Consider the following 18,204-nt stretch of genomic DNA (forward strand, 5'->3'; position numbering starts at 1 on the left):
CAGTGTTGTAGCAATATTGAAATTTTAACTGTCATAAGAAAAAAATACTCATCTAGCATTTTCCAATTCAGTAACATAATATATATATTCGGAATCAGTAAAATAGGCACATCTACTATTATATTTAATATTTTTAACCGACTTTAAGAAAGGAGGACGTGCTCAATTCCACTGTATTTTCTTTTTATGTTTGTTTCCTTAGAACTTTTGACTAGTTGAAAATATTTTGATGATTCTTTTTTTATTGGAAAGTATGTACTTCAAGGGTAGTTGGTGTGAGATTCGGAGTATGGGACCACCTACCGTAACGTCATATTGATCAAGCAATTGTCGTAGTCGAATATAATGATCACTCCTTTAACTTCTTACAGTGAGGGTGCGATCAAAATGTCTGGTATCAAATGCCAATGTACTTACGTTCATTGCTGCATTGCAAAATTTAATAGACCTACACATATTGGGACAAATTAGTTAATGTATGAGAGGGGGGAGCGGGGCCGCGGCGGGAGGACACCGAATTTATTTAAAAACGTCTAATTCTTTTACAAAATAATAAATTGATCTTAAATGAAAAAATATTTCTGGATTAAACTAATGAAAACACACTTCAGCGTAGATTTGTCTTTTCATATTAGTATAAAGAAAAAAAAGTCTGATGCAAGTGGTATCAGTGAAGTCAATGAATGACACAGCAGGCTGTTTTAAAGCATTTTTACATGCCAATAGAGATTTAATACACATACTTATCTGGCTAGACAATTGTGCATCACAAAACAAATATTGGAAGCTATCCCCATATTTAACATTTCTTGTCAATTCTGTGGAGAGAAATTTTGATCTGTAAAATAAAAATATGCTGAAGTGGGCTATAATTCAATGGCTGCTGACAAATTCCACCACCAAGTAGAAGAGGCTATGAAAATCAAGAAACAACTTTATGATTTCAAGGATCTTCACGAAACAGTCGAACAAACACTAGAACAAACATCAATTTTAACGATCCTTATCAATTCGAGGACAACATACTTCTGTGAACTTCTTCTTATAAATTACAAAACTCTTGTACCCGAGCTTATGTATCTAAGTGTTATGCGTGAAGTAACATGACACACAGGCACGTAAATCATTCCAACCAAAAGTAAATACAAAATGCAGAGTTCGCTAGTCCTAAAACTAGCTAATATGACCTATTATGTGTCAAAGTTGTACCAAAAAATAATTTAAACTAATAGACACAGACATGGCGAACGGTCGAAGCCCAATGTTTCTTTGTGATCGTGTTGTTACTTTGAATGTTAGTAGTCATTATTTAATTTTTCTGATCACATTTAAGATTCAATTATATTTTTAGTACATATTTTGATTTTTTAAGGAGTCTCATAGGCTTTTTGAAATTAATAATTTAGATAGATGGTAATAGTAAAGGGACTGACTCAAAGCACTCAGTCGGGGCAGTAATGGCCAGTCCAAGCAAACCTAATAATAACAATAAAGTAGGAACAACAAGAACTTCTCGAATACAATACATGTCCACTGGAATAATATTTATTTCATAATAAGGTTGTTTTGTTATTCTACCATATACCCCATAAACAACCACCTGAGTGGACAGGCTCATATTGAGCTGGATTGCGACCGAACCCATAGTTATGGTTGGCTGTGCTACAGGTTTCATAATTTAGAATATTGAAAGTATTAAGAACTTATGACTATTATGGGCAATTATCTTTTATTAATTTAAAGATGATTGCTCATGCAAGCTCATTTTAAATGTCCCATTCTCCGGAGACAGTGCTAGTGCGGCTCCAACTCTTATAGCAGATCTGTGGTTGGTTTGTTCAATAGCTTCTCAGACGCGTACTTCCAGCTCGAATGAATCTCTTTTTCATCATGGCGATTCATTCTGCAAGAAAAAGAATTTCAGCAAATAATAAACAAAACTAATTTATTGCGAACTTGGCTGAAGTTTCGTTTGCAATATGTTTGGTGTATATAATACAGTTTGTATCACATAGCATTTGATTTTTGTAAAACATATAAAATGAAATTTTTAATGTGATCCCAATTTGAAACGATGCCGTAACATTCCGAGTGATAATTGTTACTTTCAACTAATTTTAAATATATTGATAAACACGGAATAACCAAAGAACGTAGGTTATCAACGCTTAAGATATCGTTAATATAAACATTTAATTATACTTAGTCTGGCTATAAGTACTGTTACAATTAAAAGTAAACAAAATATTACATTTGAATTTGGAATCTGTCATTCATATATGATTGTTCATTGAGTTTTCTCACATTGTACAATATTTTGTGATATTTAATAAGAGAACCGAATTGCTGTGAATACTTTACACAACTCTCCATACGCTTGGTATTAGTAAAATGTTTATGTACTTGGCTACTAATAGGTAGGTACAATGAGACCTCCTCTTTTTGTGACAGAAAAAGATCTGGCCGTCTACGTAGTGTTAGTACGAGAAAGGTGGTCTAAGCAGTAAAGGCATGAATCCTGTCCGAAAGCAAAACATTTTTATCTTGCGATATAAAGATTGTACCTAGAACCATGTCACGTATTTAAAAAGATGCCTGAGGACTGGCAGAGACGTACTGGTCATTTCTTAACAGATAATTTAAAAAATAATAGAATGGTAACATCGCCACAACTGCTGAAGCGGTGCAAAGAGAGGTTACATTAAAAAATTGTTTACAGATGAGATTTTTTTTACAATTGAGTAACATTTTAACAAACCTAATGACCTTATTTATGCTCACAGCTCTAAGGAAGCTTCCCAATTAACAACAATAATAGTACTTCATCGGCCTTCACTCACCAAATATCAAAATCAAAATATAAAGATAGTAATTGATGGAAAGGGCTCCCTATGACCAATCAAGTGACATCTAAAGAACACCACGTGACAGAGGGAAGCAGCCCAGGAACGAGAGAGAATCACCTCCGAGTACATTTATTACGGCATCACGGCATCTGCAGCTCTGACAGACAAGATCCTTTCAAGATAGTGAGAGGCAGACCACAAGGTGATGAGACGTCCTGCTGACGTCACGCAGAAGTGATAATGACACGTGGCCGTCCCTGTCCGCATCGAGGGAAACACTTGTAAGTTATACTATTCCAGACAAGGTATTACTATCTGCATGAAATAAACAATAAAGGCATAAAAGGCATAAACGGCATTTATTTTCTCAAAATTGATTCCTTTAGAATGCTTTTTGATGTCATTTCTTATACTACTAGATACTATTACCGCTTCAGAAACAAATAGCGCTCTGAGAGAGAAGAAGCGGCGCAAGAAACTCTCCCAGCATTCTTTTTTTTGCGCTCTTTTCAATAAAAATATATAATATTGTACAGTCATTTCTATCGCTATAAAATAATCACAATCTAGTCCCAGGCTGTCCGATCATTTAGATATTCAGCAGTGGAGTAATAGGATTTACGACAGAGCCATTTTTTTATAAAACATTTAAATTTATTTATAGATAATGCCTGAACAGTGGCTGGGACTTTATTGTAGAAGTGTATACATTTACCCTTAAAGCTATTATGTATCTTATGAAGCCTACTAGAATTAGTTACAAGCAATCCCTTATTTCTAGTGTTATAATAATGAAAATCACTATTAAGAGCAAAAAGGTGACAATTTTTGTGAACATATCTTAAATTTTCATAAATATACTGACAATGAACAGTCATTATATTTATTTCTTTAAATTTTTCTTTGAGAGACTATCTATAACCAAACTGATATATAGCACGAACAGCTCTCTTTTGCAGTGCAAACACTATATCAATATCAGCAGCATGACCCCATAGTAATATACCGTACGTCATGATGCTGTGAAAATAACTAAAGTACACTAATCTAGCGGTCGCAACATTCGTGTACTTTCTAATCTTTCTAACTGCATATGCCGCAGAGCTGAGTCTATCTGCTAGATGGGTAATATGTGGACCCCACTGAAGCTTTTTATCTAACGTGATACCCAAGAAGACCGTAGTGTCCACAAGTTCCAATCTCTGGTCATTTATAAGTACGTTGGTTTGTAGCTCCGCTGTGTTTGGTGTAATGAACCATAAACACTTTGTTTTTTTACTCTTTAAGTGCAGATTATTTGTCTCAAACCAACCCACTTGAGAGTTCTTTGAGAGTGCATTGCTTACCTTGTCATCAATAGCCGCACGTCGCTTCACTTTAAAAATAAGTGAAGTATCATCAGCAAACAATACAATCTCATGGCTATCATCTACCACAAACGTTAGATCGTTAATATATATAACAAACAAGAAAGGACCGAGAATAGAACGTTGTGGAATACCTATTCCCACAGGTTTACCCGAAGACCGTTTGCCATTTACCTGGACTATCTGAACTCTTTCGCTTAAATATGATTTTAACAGATTTAGGGCTCTATTTTTCACTCCATAATGTTTTAGTTTTAGGAGTAAAGTTTCATGGTGGACGCAGTCAAATGCTTTTGACAAATCACAAAAAATGCCCAATGCATCCTGTGACTCTTCCCAGTCGTCAAAGATGTGCTCAATGAGTCTAGTACCCGCATTAATTGTTGATAAGCCCCTAGTGAAACCAAACTGATTTTTGTTAAAAATTTACAAAAATGCATTTGTAGCTACTGACAAACTACTTTAAAGAGCTTGGAGTATTTTTTTACATATTTTTTAAATTCTTCACTATTATTGTAATGTTTCTCATAATAAAGGCATATAAGCGTTTACGACTTTTGTCGATACCCATTGTTGCCCAATCATTAAAACAATGTTTGTTGTTTACTGTCACCGTTACTGGAGTAAAAATCCTGTCAAATTCCTCACAGAAGGAATTGAAGACTAAGTTATAGTGAAAATTAGCAGTTTCACCACAGTGTTAAATGGTATCGTATTTACCAAATTATTTCTAAACCTCTCAAGACGGCTTCCCATAATTGGTATAATCGTCAACTTTTTTGGTCTGACATTGTCCAATCTTGTATTTACTTTTATAAGTTGCCCACTATGGTCAGACTGAAGATTATTAATTATGAGTTTACTAGTAATAGTAACATCTGTAATAATATTATCTAAACAGGTTGCTGTTGTAGAAGTGATTCTAGTAGGTTCCCAAAATATATTGATCAAATTAAAACTTTGAAATAAATTTTTAAGGCTAGTACAATTGGCCGAAGGTTCAAGCAAGTTTATATTAAAATCTCCACACACTATAATTGACTTGCTGAATTGACACACACAATAATAACAAAATATGCTTAATATAAATCATTAAGCCAGTTATTACAAATAACTGGCTTAATGATTTATATTATAGGAGTATTTTTTATGTAATATTACTACAGGGCTTATGCATCCAACTGCATCTCGCACAATAAGTTTATGTCTTTTAGATACACTAAAACCATTACTGCCAAAATAAATTCCAGATCAAAACTTTGTTACGACACCAATGCAAAGTATACAAAAGCAATTCAGAATACAGCCTGTTTCATTTGGATTTCTTAAGATCTTGACAAATGAAGCCGTACTACGATGGGGATGGAACTACGTGTAACCTAGGGTAGGTTACGTTGGCACAAGAGAAAGAAACGATGATGATGATGATAATAATAAGAATATGATATTATGAAATAGATACTTAACTATATATATATATATATAATTTAACTATGTTTTAAAATTGGTATAGAAAGCAATAAGTGACTGTTATTGAAATACTTTTATGACATTAATTTTGATGGAAAATTAAAAGACAAAATAACAGAGAGATGCATCGAGATCACACCCTCCTAACAGGAATCATTTCGAAATCCATGAATTTATGGAGTCACCGTAGTGGATGTTTGAAAATACGATGGAAAGAATCTCACACCCGCGTAATAATTATTAACGCGAAACAAAGCTAACTTTATGTTCCAATTGTGTTGAGTAGTAGAAGTAGTAAAGTAGGTATTTAATTAAATTAGGTTAATAAGTGATTACTTTTACTAATTTTGTCGGATTTTATAGATCACACCTTTTTTATTATGATTAGATTAGTCACTAATAACTGCGCCCATTCAAATAACATAACATAAGCTATGTTATCCGGACATTTTATCATAATAATTACATTTATAGCAGCTGTACGTTACTCGTACACTGAGGTACTTATTTAAAATGATAATACCGAATAAATTGTAGAAAACGGTTTATTGTAAGTACTCGTTAATTACAATAGAAGTTTCTTATAAAGAATGATGCGAGCAACCAACCGGCAACGCTCCTGTGATTCCACGGCTTACACCATCAGGGCCAGGAAAGAGTTTGATGATGCGGCCCATACGCCAGCATAGTGGTGGCAGGTTGTCCTCCTTTAGCAGAACTAGTTCACCAACATTCAGGGAAGAGTCATTAGTCCTCCATTTTGATCTTTGTTGGAGTTCGGACAAATATTCCTTTTGCCATCTACGCCAAAAATGCTGCCGGATTTGTTCTATCGGATGGTATCGCTTCAATTGAGAGGCCTTGCAATCTTCTAAGCTCGGTGAAGGTAACGCAGGCAGCGGGCGTCCAAGCAGGAAGTGCCCTGGGGTGAGGAAAAGAAGGTCATTTGGGTCGGTGGACATAGGATAAAGTGGGCGACTATTTAAAACGGCCTCCACTTGTGCAAACAATGTGGATAATTCCTCAAAAGTTAAATGTGTGTTGCCCATCACACGTCTTATGTGAAATTTTGCCGACTTGACCCCGGCCTCCCAAATACCACCAAAGTGGGGAGCGTACAAAGGAGTGAAGACAAACTCAATTTCTTCTTCATTGGAAAAATCTAGAATTGACTTGCGATTAAGTTATAAGAAGTTACTTATTTCCTTAGCTGCACCTACGAAGTTGCGATCATTATCGCTAAATATTTCTGCAGGCCTACCCCGGCGAGATATGAATCTACGTAAAGTAAGGATGAAGGAGTCCTTCGAGAGATTACTGACAGCCTCCAAATGGACACATTTGTATCTTAAGCAAATAAAAATACACAAATTGAATTTAGTAGGCTTACCTCCGCGCCCTTTCATATTTAAGACAAGAAAAGGTCCAGCAAAATCTATTCCCACACTACGAAATGGAAAATCCACAGTAACGCGCTGTGATGGTCAATTCCCCATTAAAGGTGATAAGGTCTTACCGTTTGCCTTTTTACAGAAAATGCAGTTATGAACAGTTTTCCTGGCGAGGTGCCGACCATTAATAGGCCACACATACTGTCTAACGCAAGCAAGAAGGAGCTGTGGTTCAGCATGTAATTGGTGAATGTGTTCCCTTTCAAATATTAATTTAGTGAGATGATGAGAGGATTGTATCAAAATAGGATGTTTACTTTGATAAGGTACATTTGGAGCGTTCAGACGACCCTCCTCGCGTATTAAATTATCTGCATCCATGAAAGGTGTGAGTGAAATAATGTTAGACCTTGTACTAATGGATTTCCCTTTAGAAAGTAGGTCATATTCAAGCGGAAAAGATTGCTGTTGTGCCTTACGGCATAAAAGATGAAATGAAGATTGCAGTTCCTGGAGGCTAAGAGCTCCAGAACGTTTAAGTGATTTAGGATTCTGTAAATTATAAAAATGTCTTAATATATATGCGTAATCACGTTTAATTTTATATAAATTCAAAAAAATACGCGCATCGCGTGCCGTAAAAGATGAAATGAAGATTGCAGTTCCTGGAGGCTAAGAGCTCCAGAACGTTTAAGTGATTTAGGGTTCTGTAAATTATAAAAATGTCTTAATATATATGCGTAATCACGTTTAATTTTATATAAACACAAAAAAATACGCGCACCGCGTGCCGTTCAAAAAAATACGCGCATCGCGTACCGTTCACACCGGCTCCCGTGTAAAATAACAATTAAAAATAGTAATTCCACTAAAATCTACAATATGTTGTTTTAAATTAATTAAGCAAGGCAAATACGTGCAGTGTGTGACTTTTGCAAGTTCCTGTGTTAATATAATAAAGTTATATTATAATAGAATATTTATTATGTGTTTTTAAACAGTGGTGATTTCAAACAATTACGTCAACAGAGTGCTACATAAAATATAAATAACTATACACAAGTGAAACAGAATAATAATGCTTCTATACTGATACTTCTTTAGAGTGATTATAATCATAATCGTAGATTCAGTGCACTTGTCGAGTTCTGTTCATCGTTGTGACTCGTCGTGTGTTCTCGAATAAATCAGCTTCCTGAACCGACAATTTGAAGACATAAAATCATCGCTAGAACAAAAGAATATTGACATAGTCCATTTAAAAAAAGATAATGAGAGGTTAAAATCTACTGTCACTGATCTGACGAACCGGCTAAGCTCCGTCGAACTTCATGTACTTATTAATGGGAACAATATACTTATTAATGGGATCCCAGAGAATAGATCAGAGAATTTATTTGAAACTGTAATTCAGATTGCCAAGACTGTGGACTGTCCTCTCACTCAGGATGATGTACAACACGTGACAAGAGTGGCTAAATTAATAAATGACAGTAATAGACCTCGATCCGTCGTAGTTAAGTTAGGTACCCCGCGCAAAAGTGACGTCGTTCTGGCTTGGTATTGGAGGAACTAAAAAACCTATATTTGTATCCGAACATCTAACTCCATTAACCAATGCTCTTTACGCGGCTACCCGTTTGAAAGCAAAACAGATGCAGTATAAGTTTGTATGGATTCGCAATGGGCGCGTTTTTACGAGAAAAAATGAAAACTGCCAAGCCTTGCTTATTAAGAACAACGAAACCTTAAATCTTTTAACTTAATTTAGTATATTAAATTGTAAACTTAGTATATAATTGTAGCTTAATAATTTATTGTTTTTCTCTATAGTTTTTTTATAAGATGCTTAACATTTATTACCAAAATGCTCAAGGGTTGAGAACTAAGACGACAAACTTTCTAAAGAACTTATCAGCTTCTAATTATAAGGTCATCGCTCTTACCGAAACTTGGTTGAGTATTTCAAACAATGAATTATTTGACAACAGATATACCGTCTATCGTAGGGATCGTTCGAATTCTAGCAATACTAAATCAGATGGTGGAGGAGTTATGTTAGCAGTCTCTAAGGACATTTCTTCTTTCAAAGTTGAGTCATGGGAATCAGATGTCGAGGATTTATGGGTCACATTACATGTTAATATTAATCAAGCAATAAAAAAACTTTCTATATGTGTGGTATATCTACCTCCACCTGTAAAAATTGGGACGTTGACACAATTTTTGGAAAAAATTGACTTAGCTTTCAACTTAAGCGATGACGTCATTATAGTTGGTGATTTCAACCTAGGGTTTATTAACTGGAAGTCACAAGCAAACGAAGTTTTTATGACTCCCTCTAACTATAACAATACTCTTGGCTTTGCCTTTGTTGATTTTATGTCTATGAATAACCTAAAGCAATTTAATTGTATTAGTAATAGCGATGACCGCTTTTTAGATTTGGTATTGAGTAACATGTCTAATATTAATGTATCAGCCCCACCTGACGTGTTAAGTAGGACATATACGAATCATCCTAGCTTATTGTTAAATATTGAAAGTTCTGGAATATCATTTTTGCGAGCGAGAGGTAATGCAAAACTAATTTTTTATAAAGGTGACTATGTTTCTATTATCAATGATCTGAAAACTATTGATTGGAATCGAAGGCTATGCGTCCATGATAACGAAAATAGTATGGTATCTGAATTCTATAAAATAATCAAAAATATCATTAACAAATTTGTTCCTAAAACAACCAACACGAGATCTAAATATCCGGTATGGTTCAGCTCTTCTTTAATAAAATTGCTTGCTGAAAAAGAAAAATTACTTAAGAGGTTCCGAATATATAAGAATCCTAGAGATGAATTAGAGTATCACATGATTAGAAAGCGTTGTCATAAACTTTATGATGATTGCTATACTAAATACAAGCGAAATATTGAAGCAAACATTCCAAATAATCCAAAATGTTTTTGGAGTTTTGTTAAAAATAAAAAAGGCGGCCATTCAACACTTCCCTCTTGTATGAAAATGGATAATGTTACAGCACAAACAGCAGCGGATATTGCCAATCTATTTTCATATCAATTTTCTTCTATATACACTTGTGGTCAGCGTCGCGTTCACAGTTCTCGTCTAGTCGATATTGGTACTGTTCATTCTCTGATGTCCCTGAGCTTCAGTGAAGCTGAAATATCTCAGAAAATAAAAGGACTCGACATTAATAAAGGAGCTGGGCCAGACTCGATTCCTCCTCTCTTTGTTAAACGATGTAGGTTTGCAATATCATTACCCTTAACTATTATCTTCAATAGATCTCTTAAAGAAGGTGTATTTCCTGAAGAATGGAAAAAGTCTCATGTTGCACCTGTATATAAAAAGGGGGATATTACCGACGTAAAAAATTACCGTCCTATATGCATTTTGTCTTGTTTTTCCAAGCTTTTTGAATCAGTCCTTCATCCTGTTATCTCCAAAAATATTGACAGTTTGATCTCCGATGAGCAACATGGTTTCAGGAAGGGCCGTTCAATTCAAACGAACCTCATCTCTTTTGTCACCAAAGTATGTCAAGAATTGGACAATGGGTGCCAGATTGATGCGATATATACAGACTTTAGTAATGCCTTCGATAAAGTCAGTCACCCTTTATTGATTCAGAAGCTAAGTAATTATGGAATTGGAGGAAACTTACTGAAGTGGTTCGAGTCATATCTTCATAATAGACTTCAGTCAGTAGTTGTAGGAGGCACTGAATCTAATTCATATATTGCGCGATCTGGTGTTCCCCAGGGATCCCACCTAGGACCGTTGCTCTTTTTGATATTTGTGAATGACGTTAGGAATCATATCAAATATTGTAAAGCATCTCTCTTCGCCGATGATTTAAAAATTTATAAAGTTATCAACTCTGCCTCTGAGGCTGCTTTTGTTCAAAGTGATCTCAATGGTATAAAAGATTGGTGCCTATTAAATGGTATGATCCTAAATGCAAGCAAATGTTTTCATATTAAGTACACTAGAAAAAAAACTGCCTGCTACAGTGTATGAGCTCGATGGCGCACCATTAAAAGAAGTGCAGGAATTTCGTGACTTGGGGGTAACTATTGATAGCAAACTAACGTTTATTGCACAAGTTAATAAAGTAGTTACCACATCCGCACGAATGTTAGGATTTCTAAAGCGAAACTCGAATTGTTTCGGCTCCAAAACGAAAACAATTCTATATAACGCTCTAGTGCGCAGTCATATCGAATATGGTAGTATTATATGGAATCCCCTATATACGATCCATTCGCAACACATCGAGAGTATCCAAAGAGCATTCACACGACACCTTGCATACATTAGTACTGGATTCTCTCATAGACACCCGTACCATCAGCGCCTCAGGAAATTTAATATGATTTCATTGCTCGATCGGAGATCTCTTTCCGGAGTAATATTCAACTCGTAAACGGTCAAATACAATGTAGTAACCTCTTGCAGAATATTAACCTTGCTGTCCCATATTTATTTCCAAGGTTCAAAATCAAGAGAATCTTCCAAGTTCCTTCTGTAAAAACCAACCTGGGAGTTCAGGCGCCTCTCGCTCGAATTCTTCGCGAGTACAATAAGTTAAACGATACCAATTCAGAACTTGATATATTCGGTGGTAGGCTGGTCAGGTTTAAAGAAAGTGTTGTTAAACACTTAGCTCGTACTCAATCGCATTTGTCAAATAAGTAGTTTTTCTTTTTTTTTTCGTCTTCATTATTTTAATAAGTTAAAGTTATAATTTGTACTTTCATTTTTTATTTTTTTGTTTTTATTATAGTTTAGATAGTATAAGTTCTATTTTTCAGAAGTATTTAGGGAGTATTTTTTGTAATTTTTATGTTCACCATAATTGTCGTATACTTTAGAACTACTAATTGTAACATTAGATTAAGAAAATTGTATTGTATATGATGTGGTGTGCTTTAATAAATAAAAATAAAAAAAAATAAACTACTATATTAATTATTTATATTGTCAGATGAATTGTTTTCGATTTTAGCTATATTTAATTTTATTTCAGGAATTTCACAATCATTAATTTCAGAATGAGGTAATGTGGACCAATAAATTTCTTCCCTATATAAAAAATCAGGCCCTGACCACCATATTTTATGGTTCGTTAACTCTTCTGGGTAGACACCGCGTGAAACCAGATGAGCTGGGTTGTCATAGGTAGGTACATAGCGCCAACTAGAAAGATTTGTATGTTCTAGTATTTCTGCTACTCTATTAGCTACGAAAGTTTTTAATTTTCTAGAGGTTGTACGTAACCAAGTGAGGACGACACTGAAATCACACCAAAACAACTGACAGGTAATCGGGAACCGAAGAGAGTCGATGACTGCCTTGTAGAGGCGAGCGGCCAGCAATGCCGCACATAGTTCTAGGCGGGGTATGGTGCAAGCTTTGATAGGGGCCACATTTGATTTTGAACATAAAAGTATTACATGTTTTTTACCTGCGCCATCAATGGATCTAATATAGACACAGGCACCGTATGCCTTTTGAGAGGCATCGCAGAAAGTATGCAACTCCGTCACAATAGTTGAGTGGCACAGAACCAGTGTTGGTATCTTAATAAGAGATAGATTAAATAAATCACTAGAAAATTTACACCAAGACTTTTCTATTTCTTTAAAATATATTCATCCCATCCGACCTTATCAAGCCAAAGTTGCTGCATTATTAATTTAGATATTATAATACAGGGGCTCACCAAACCAAGCGGGTCGAAGATTTTGAATGATGACGATAAAATATAGCGTTTACTAATTTTTTTCATTGGCTGGAGGAACTTCAAACGAATAATGTAAACAATCTGTCCTAGAAATCCATCCTAATCCAAGAGCATTTGAAGATTCACTAATGATCAGTTCAGAATCTGTAGAGTTTTCACAGCAAGATTTAAGAACAGAATGTGAATTTGATTTGTATTTTCGCAAATTAAAGCAGCCTGTTTTTAATGCATCTGACACAGCTCGTTGTATATATTTGAGTTCATTTTCGGAATTGCTGCCTGTAATTAAGTCGTCTACATAAAAATCGCGTCATGTAAACGTCGCCCGCCAGGATATACTTGTAAAACCGAGCTTGAATTAATATGGAGAAAAGTGAATCCTGAATTTGAGGCCCCGTCATTTGTATGTCGTTGACACTGAGACCAGAGGTAGTGCGAGCCGATGCATCAAAAACTACTCTAATTTTTGTGGTCTCGCTGACTTCCTTGAAAACTGGATGATGAGGTAAGAAGTAGCATAAGCTAAGTTTTAAATTATTAAATGAAATTTCAGAGAGATGACCTAACTCCTCATATTGTCTAATTTCCTGCACATATTGCTTGCTCGCCTTCAATTAAGTGTGATTTTGATGGGATTTCTTCCAATTCCCAGAATCTAATTATGTGTTCCATGTTGTTAATGTGACAAGCATTTGCAAGTATATTATTAGATTTAATATTACCTATGTTTTGTTTATGCCGCAGGGGACCCCCAATCAACCATCCCAACTTTGAATTATGTAATTTGTAAGGTTGGGTCCTAATGACCGCTGCTCACAACCTATTAAATCCCAAAACAAATCTGAGTCTATGAGTACCTACATCTAAAGAAGGCCAATAGAAACTGGGATCAGCTAAGGTAATATTATCTGGAAAATTAAATGACTTAATATTTATGAATATGTGTGGTACTGCACCCGTTAGTTCATTCATTATTAAAAAGTTTGAAGTAATATTAAATGATGAAATTTTCGATTTTAATTGGACAATGCAACATTCAGATACTGTGCCTGAGTCATTGTTACCAAAACCGATTATTTTTGTAGAGTTAATAGAATTAGCCTTTAAAGACAACCATTGTTTCAAGTTCAAGCTTATAAAAGAAGATTGGCTCCTACAGTCAAGTAGAGCCAAAACTGTTTCAGATTAATTAGTGTTAGGATTTACAACTTTGTTCAAGGCGGTAGATAAAAGAGCTTGGTTAGTACCTTGATTGCTACAGTTGGCTAGCGTCTCAGTGGAACTATTGGAGTTTGTTAAAGGAACGGTTTCGTTAGTAGGAAGATGCAATATCGTATTGTCTCTTGTTACATTCACGACAACGTCCTAAGCGACATTTGAACGCAGAGTGACCAGACCTTAAGCAATTAAGACACAATTATTTTTTTTATATGAGAGGGGGCAAATGGGCAAGAGGCTCACGGGATGGGGAGAGGTGAGGCAACTTCCCATGGACATCCGCAACAACAGGTGTATCAAGAAATGCTTTGCCGGCCTTTAAGGTGGGAGTGCTTTTTTCTTGAAGGTCCCTAAGTCGTATCTGTTCGGGAAGACAGCTTCCGGTAGTTGATTCCACAAAGTGGCTGTGCGAGCCAATTAAGTGCGCGGTTGTGGAATGCCAGACGTCTACGTGATGCGGATGGTACTTTGCACGTAATGTCCGGTGGTGGAATTCGGCCGCTGGAATCAACCCGAACAGCTCCTCTGAGCACTCCCCGTGATAAATGCGGTAGAAGATGCAGAGAGAACCCACATCTCTACGCAATGCTAGAGAATCAAGCCGATTGGAGATGACTTGATCGTCGATGATTCGAGCCGCTCTTCGTTGTATGCGGTCAAATGGAAGAACCTGGTACTGGGGAGCACCCGCCCAGAGGTGAGAACAGTACTCCATGTGAGGCCGTATTTGCGCCTTATAAAGTTGCAGGCGGTGGCTTTTAGTGAAGTACTGTCTCGCCTTACTAAGTGCACCAAGCTTTTTTGAGGCCAGTTAGGCCTTCTCTTCCAAGTGACCACGGAACTGAACGTCGCTCGATATATCAACGCCAAGTATGCCAATACAGGCTGTGGCAGTTAGAGGAGTGTTCTCGAATCGAGGGGATACGACAAAGGGAGACTTTTTAGTGGTGAACGCACAAACTTCTGTCTTCTTGGGGTTGAATTGGACTAAATTTTGTCGGCCCCATTCCGAGACTTTGCAAAGCATAGTCTCGATTTCAGACACAAGTTTGTTCCGGTTCTCGTCGACGCTATCCCGGGACATGTTGACACGGCCGGTGTAGGAAGCATACCCTGTGATGTCGTCCGCATAGCAATGAATATTGCTGATTTGCAGCATATCATTGATATGCAGAAGAAACAGCGTATGGGATAGCACGCAGCCTTGCGGGACACCAGCGTTAATGGGTTTTAAGTCGGAGCATGCACCGTTGATAACAAGCTTGATGCTCCGATTAGCCATAAAGCTAGTGACCCATTTGCACAACTTCTCAGGAAGCCCATAGGATGGCAGTTTCGCTATAAGTGCTTTATACCACACCCGATCGAAGGCCAAACTCACCGCCAACGCCTCTCCCTTCGACTCAACCGCTTGCGCCCATTTATGGGTGAGGTATGCAAGAAAATCACCAGCTGAGCGACCCTGACGGAAACCATACTGGCAATCGCTGATCAGCTGGTGCCCCTCTAGGTATCCCAACAGCTGGCTTTTGGTGATCGACTCCATTACTTTGGAGAAAATGGAGGTAATGGCAATGGGGCGGTAGTTGGACGGATCTGAGCGTACACCTTTCTTAAGGATCGGGTGCACTAAAGCCGCCTTCCATAATTTGGGGACTACGCCTGGTGAGTAGGAGAGCCGGAAAAGACGGGTTAGGACCGGCCCCAGTTCCGGAGCACATGTCCGCAGCACTATCGGGGAAATGCCATCGGGCCCGCTCTTTTTGTGAATGTCCAAGGTAAGAAGCGAAAAGATGAAAGTGGACGGCATTTAAATTTGAGCGAAGCCCCCTGATGTTACAAAGTCCACAGCGAGTGTGGAGGAGGGTGGTTTGAGCCTCCTGCTCTGTTTGCCCCGAGTCAGCGCAGATTTGCCACTTCCAGAATACGCGGGGCAGCCCGGGCAACCACTATTAGGTACAGGCCCTAATTGTGGACGCCCAGGGACGGATTCTCCAGGGCTGCATAGCCTGGTACCGTCCTGGAGTAGTCTATTTATAGTCCGTGCTGCCATTTGTATTTGGGACGGGGGGTGTAGGCCTCCAGATACCCCACTCACCGGATGAAACACAGCGGCATAGCCGCTATTTCACGCCGGTTTCGAGTGGGGAATTTTAATTTAGTTGCTTCAGTAATACGCTCGTTTATGCTCTTTGCCTTAAAAGAAGGACAGTCGTATATCCTATGGTCAGCAGAATTACAACATGGGCAGAGATATGATGAAGACGCTTGAGGTTGTGTATGATTGTTGCTATTACTAATGTACGCGTATGATTTAGAAAGGTTATGTTTCTGTTTGTTAGAAGTAATTTCCTGACGCTGCTTAATATGAGTTACTGTTAATATTTGATCTCTCCATGCAGAGCATCACCAATTTTTTAATTTTATTTTATGGAAAAAGACAAACGAGCGTGCGGATAACATGGTGTTAAATGATCGCCGCCACCGGCATTCTCTTGCAACACCAGAGGAATCACAGGAGTGTTGCCAACCTTTCAGGAAGGTGTACGCACTTTTTTGAAGGTACCCATGTCATATCGTCCCGGAAACACCACACAAGGAAGCTTATTCCACAGCTTTGTAGTACGTGGAGGAAAGCTCCTTGAAAACCGCACTGTGGAGGAACACCACAAATCCAGATGGTGGGGATGATATCCTAATTTGTGGCGTGTCCTGCGAAGGTGAAATTCGGCAGCAGGAATCAGGTGAAACAGCTCTTCGGTTCACTCCCCGTGATAACAGCGGTAGAAGATAGTGACGCCTCTACGTAACGCCAGGTGTTGCAGCCGTTAGTCTTGCTTTCGATAGGCACCGCCCATCTATGTGTTAGATATACCAGAAGATCGCTTGTCAACCGATCATGGCAAAACTCGTTTCTTTTTAAATACACTATTATAAAAGCTAAGAATCAAAGTTACAACGAACTACAAGAACTTTTCTATATGGGCGAATACGACTCGCACTTGGCCGCTTTTTTTGGATCCGATGACAAGGACTGACTTCCATGAATCAGAAACTACGCCTTTTAAATATTACTGTCGTCAAATCAGGCGCACACGTTCTGAGCACTTCACGGAGGCAAATAGAGCGCACAGTTGATCGGCTTTCTCTTTTGCCGTATGGGCCTGGGGGTCCCCGTCGATATTCTTTGCGAGTGTGGTAATTAACCCGGACTGAGTCTGGAACGATTGTGCTGAAGTCATAAGACCGCAGCGTGACTCTCTCACTTCTAAATCATTCATTATGCTTCTTCTACCACATATTACGAGAATTGTTCCGAAGAGCTGCTTGACCTGACTCCTGCAGCCAAATTCCAGCTTCGCACGACACTATAGACGCCACAAACTAGGGTATCATCACACAGTTAACTGACGTGAATCATTTGGTCTATTTTGTGTATTTCCATAGCATTATGTCATACGTTTTATTACTATGGAAAAATGATTTTAGTACTATTGCACTCCTACTAGACCTTAAAGTAATTTATAATATGCATCCAAAAGTTTAATTTCGGGAAAAATTCAACTTACAAGCATCCTAACCCTCTCCTGACATTACAGTTAATAAATATAAGAATGTAATTTTTGTTAGAATAAACAATAGGTACTGAATTCAAGAAAAAATAGCCTATACGTGCCATGTAATAAGTTAGATAGGGTTCCTTCATAGATCTTGTTATTCAATTTTACAATAAAATACCAGACAGTACTAGGACTCACTGACCACAGATTCAAAAAATATACTAAAGCTTCTTTGAAAAATTCAAATGTTTTATTCAAAATTGGAAATGAAGTCACTTAATGAAAGTCAAAAAGTAACCATTTGAAAAAGTATGCCTCAGAAATGAAAAGAACGGGCCCAAGACAATCCAAATTTTTTGAGTTTTCTTGAGTGTTAATTCCGCCAAATATTTGTTTTCTTCAAACAATTTGCGAAAAATTTCATTGACACCGGCCACTCACTCGGAGACAATAATAATTTTAATATTTGTATGTAATGTAACATGTGAAAAAGAATACCTCTTAAAAGCGTTATAACAATTAGAAATAAAAAACACAAAATAATATTATGTTTACATTGTTGAATGAACAAACAAATTTGGTCTC

This window comes from Leptidea sinapis, chromosome 18, assembly GCF_905404315.1.
Source record: "Leptidea sinapis chromosome 18, ilLepSina1.1, whole genome shotgun sequence".
NCBI classification, from domain to species: domain Eukaryota; kingdom Metazoa; phylum Arthropoda; class Insecta; order Lepidoptera; family Pieridae; genus Leptidea; species Leptidea sinapis.